A 5,494-nucleotide genomic window follows, 5' to 3' on the forward strand; every position below is an offset into this window, starting at 1 on the left:
CACTCCTACCAAAATATCAAGCCAATTTCACAACGTAGTTTTGAAGACTGGATATGAATTAGACAGGCCGCTTAGTACAGTCTTTCTCAAGGGAGATGTAAAGAGGCTACCAAGGGCCGTGATGGAGATTGAAAAGGAAGCAGGTAAATTACCATGTTTAATGAAATTAAGAATTTTAAAAAATATATTTAAACTTGTCCAAACTCAATGGTGAAGGAAGAATAATAACATGGATGAGAACTCTAGGAGATAAAATAGTTTGCAATCACAGAGGCAACGGGGAGAAGTACTCCACCCACAAAAAAAAAAAAAATCAATAAAGTTTTGTGATGTGGAAGGAGAGGACGCTGTTATTCGTCGGTTTGAGAACTACTGATTTCGTATGAGTTCTATGGGAATTGATATAACGAAACCTGACTATGTATGTATGTATGTATGTATGTATGTATGCATGTATGTATGCACGTATGTATGTATGTGTGTGTGTGTGTATGTATGCATGCATATACGTATGTAAGTATGAATGTATGTATGTGTGTGTATGTATGTATGTATGTGTGTGTGCACGCGCGCACGTGAAGGTACGTGGCCTGTCATGGTTTCGATTCCCAGACCAGGTGTTGCGTAGATGCTCCAGTTCATTCAGGAATATTGTTGTGATTTTGGTCACAGGGATCAAGATAGCAACAAAAAAAATCATTATACACACACACACACATACTAATTATACATACATAAGTACGTACACACACACACTATAAATATGTGTGTGTGAGTGTGTATGTGTGTGTGTGTGTGTGTGTGTGTGTGTGTGTGTGTACATACATCTACATATCTATTCTATATAAAATTCTTTGTCTCTCTGTCTGTCTATCCTCAATGCATTCTCAAACGGCTCCACCAAACCAAATCAAATTTTACTACGTAATAGTATTACACCCCACGAGTGTTAACATGCAATTTTTTTCATTTCCATTAAAACGATATAATATTTTATAGAGATAATCTTTGTATAGTCAAATATAGTACAGGACATTTTATACCACGACGACGACTACGTTACATTTTGTATATGAGTGTATATGTGTCTGTCAGTGTATGAGTGTGAATGTATGAATGAGTGTGAATGTATGAATGAGTGTGCATGTGTCTGTTAATGTGTGTGTGTTTCTGCGTTCGACGACAATGTCACATTTTGTATATGAGTAACTCTGTGTGTGTGAGTGTATGAGGGTGTATGTATCTGAGTGTGTATGTTTCTGCTTTAGGTACGTTATTCAACATACACACACAGCATCTACACATACATATACATATGTGACGACTTGCATGCGTGAGTGTATGTCTGTGTGTGTCTCTCTTACTATATAGTATTACTCCCCACGACTGTCAACATGTATGTTTTTTTTCATTTCGATTAATGCAATATAATATTTCATAGACATAATCTTTCTATAGTTAACTATAGTAAAGGACATTTTATATGAGTGTGTATGTATCTGTGTGTGTGTGTTTGCGCGTTCGATACGTACGAGATAGTAAAAGACATTTTATACCATGACGACGACGACGACGTTACATTTTGTATGTGAGTGTGTGTATGTCTGTGAGTGTATGTGTGTGGGTATATGAGTGTGCATATCTGTCTGACTGTGTGTGTGTTTCCACGTTAGGCAAGTTATTAAGTACACACACACACACATCTACACATACATATACACATGTGACGACCGCGTGAATATATGTCTGTATGTGTCTCTCTTACTATATGTATGTCACTGTATGTGAGAGTGTATGTGTGTTTCATCATATTTTGTATATGAATATGTATGTGTCTGTCAGTGTGTGTGTGTTTGCCGCTTCCCCAAGCTTTCTGGTCTTGTGCCTAAATTTGAAACCATAATTAACTCGACCCCATTTCTTGACTGGCAATGGATTTTATCAACTATAGAAGTATGGAAAGTAAAGTTGACCTTGGGAGGATTCGAAATTAAAAAATAAAAGTAGTAACTAAAAACTGCATGCATTTTGTCCGGCATTCTAAATATTCGGCCAATCCACTATCGTGAACGGAATTGTTATTGCAGTAGGAGCTCGAGTAGAACGTAACGCGTAGCTTTGTGTAAAGGTCTCGGTGATAGGAAGAGCGTTTGTAGCAACACCTTGGTGATATTTGAACCATAGCTCTCAGATTTTCCCATTCTAAGTACTAAATATATTTCCATAAAAGGAAAAGTATCATCATAAAAGAAAAAAAAGTGTCATCATAAAAGGTATTGACGTCTACAAAAGTATGGCTTGACTAATGAGCTCTAGCCGCCATTTTATGGCCGAGGTGACAAAGTCTCAAAGAAAGTAAGCGAGTTTCCACGCCAAGCAGTTTGAACGTTGATTCTAGGATAGTTAACAACTATACATTAACTGGCAAATTTCACCTTACATATTTAAGCACCCTACTTACGTCGTAGTCGACAAAAACCACTAACCGCTACTTGTTTTATGTCTAGTAACAAATATTGATCATTTGTAGTGACTAATTTCTTTGCACTACCTTCATTTTATTATCCAGCAAGTTATGTACAAAAGATTCCTATCCGTTATGTTTATTGGACATTGATCCATTCATTTCTTGAATGCACATTTGTGAATATTACGATGTGGGTTAATAAAATGCTTGGAAGTTCAAACTTTAAATGTGGTCACTGTCAACACACACAACCTTTTTAACTGAAGAAAAACCTAGGAAGAATATATGACTACCACACTAAACATTAATAGATGTCTGTCTGTTAGCTATCTTCTACGTATTGGTTTCAAATTTTGTCACCAAGACCAGCAAGTTCGGGGAGGGGTAAGTCGATTACATCAACCCCAGTATTCAATTAATATTTATTTTAACGAAAGGATCAAAGGCTAAGTCGATTTCGGCCGCATTTGAACTCAGACCATAAAAACGGACGAAATGCTGCTGAGCATTTTGCCCAGTGAGCTAATGGTCCAGGATTCAGTCTCACTGCGTGGCACCTTGAACAAGTTTCTTGTACTATACTCCCGGGCCAACCAAAGCCTTGTAAGGGGATTTGGTAGACGGAAACTGAAAGAAGTCTGTCGTATATATATATATATATATATATATATATATATATATATATATATATATATGTGTGTGTGTGTGTGTGTGTGTGTGTGTGTGTGTGTGTGTCTTTGTGTCTGTGTTTCTTCCCCATCATCACTAGACAACTGTTGTTGGTGAGTGTACGTCCCCGTAACTTAGCGGTTCGACTTCGACACAAAAGATTCATAGAATAAGACTCTGGCTTTAAAAAAAAAGTGCTGGGGTCGGTTAATTCGACTAAAAACTTTTCAACCGGTGCTCTAGTATGGCCGCAGTCTACTGACTGAAACAAGTAAAAAATAAAAATACTTCAACATCAGACACTCTAATGCTGAATAATTTCGTGTATTATCAGTCTTTCTGTAAACCAATTCCTACAAACTACGTATTTCATTACAATCTATGATCACCACAGGTACGGTCTGAAATTGAGTACCTGCTTCTAAGGTACTTTCAAAGAAGTCGAAAATGAAGTGAACGTAACTAACTGGCATTCTGTCGATTACGACAACAAGGGTTCCAGCCGATCCGATCAACAGAACAACCTGCTCGTGAAATTAACGTGTAAGTGGTTGAGCACTCCACAAAATACGCGTACCCTTAACGTAGTTCACAGGGAGATGAGATTCAGAGTGACTCAACGTAACACAGAACGTGATAAGGCCGGATCTTTGAATTACAGGTACAACTAATCTTTTGCCAGTTGAGTGGACTGGAGCAACGTGAAATAAAGTGTCTTACTCAAGGACACAACGCACTGCTGGGAATCGAACACGGTTTTACAACCGTGAAGCAAATACCCTAACCATTAAGCCATGCGCTTTCACAAGTGAACGTATAGATATCGGAACTAACAACACTTCAGCTTGTATTTCGACAACTTATCAAATCACCCTTATGCAGTTCCTACTGAACTTTGAGTATTGTAAAGCCTTCAAAATTTGGTGGTAGAGGGGGAGAGGAAGAAACCGCGATACGTGGCGGTTTCCTGATTCGAAACAATATCTCTTTATTCAGACTCGAGATCTGGGTTTTATTATTTGCAACAGAATGAACTTCGCTAAAGCTACTCAGGAATTAGGGGCTGGCTTTATATCTGGGAGACCGATTACATCAATCAACCAAAACAGATACAGTCAATTTGATGGGTTTCGGCACGGTTTCCATCTACTAAGTTTTACTCACAAGTCTAGGATAAGCTAGCGAAAATGGTAGAAGACACATGCCCGGGGTTTGCACACAGTGGAGTTGAACCCGAAATCACGTAATTGCAAAGCACACTTCTTACCAGACGAGCATACTTAACTCTTTAGCATTCATATTACTCTGCCAAATATGGTACTAATTTATTCACACTTTTAAAAATTGATCAAGTATTATTATTGAGATTTGAATGTTGTTATTATTTTTAGACTGACATTATAAGGTGGGTGCGAAGCGGCAGGGTCCGGCTAGTTTTAGCGTGAAACTTGTAAAGTATTTGAGCCTGTTATGGTCTGTTTAATGCTAAAGGGTAAAAGACCATGTCTTCTATAACGGGTCTCTCTTTATCTCTCTCTCTCTCTCTCTCTCTCTCTCTTGAAATGTGGAAAACTCTATAAAGATTTTATTACGTAAGAATGTTATGCATGATATATTCTAATGAAGAATTGTCATAAAATAGTTAACTGCGTAGTCACTGACCGTGTTTCGACATGCAATTTATTTGGTTAACATGGCCGACACAATTGATTGGTAATGTTTTCTTCAGTTAAATATGGCGGCTAAAAAATATTTGGTCGTAACATGCGAAATTATTTAAAGGTTAGTTATATAGACAGATTTTCGTTCCTTTTCACACACTTCTCCAATTAGTATTTGTAAATTAAATGCGCCAAGATCCTTACCTGTAATGCGGATACACACACACTCTCTCTCTTCCCTTCTCTCTCACTTTTTCATTCTCTCTTTCTACTTTTATCTGTCCTAGATATATTGTTTCCGATTTAAGCACAAAGCCAGCAATTTTGAGAGGAAGGTGTCAACCGTTAATACCAATTCCAGTAGTTGACTAGTTCTTTATTTTACCGATACTGACACCGGAGGGATCGATAACTTCCTTTTTGATTAGCTGCTCAAAGGCGGTGAAGCAGAACCTATGAGTCTCCAGTCTCTTCAAGACCGGCGCGATCAATAAAGTGGATATTTAATTTGAATTCTTGTCGGTCGATGTCTGCAGGAAAAGGATAAGTAGAGCTGGAATATCAATGTTTTAGCTCTGGGAAGAATGGATTAGTGTGTGTTATACACACACATACACACACACATATATATATACGTATATATACATATATGTGGAGGCGCAATGGCCCAGTGGTTAGGGCAGCGAACTCGCGGTCA

The sequence above is a fragment of the Octopus bimaculoides genome, chromosome 4 (assembly GCF_001194135.2).
Source record: "Octopus bimaculoides isolate UCB-OBI-ISO-001 chromosome 4, ASM119413v2, whole genome shotgun sequence".
NCBI lineage: Eukaryota > Metazoa > Mollusca > Cephalopoda > Octopoda > Octopodidae > Octopus > Octopus bimaculoides.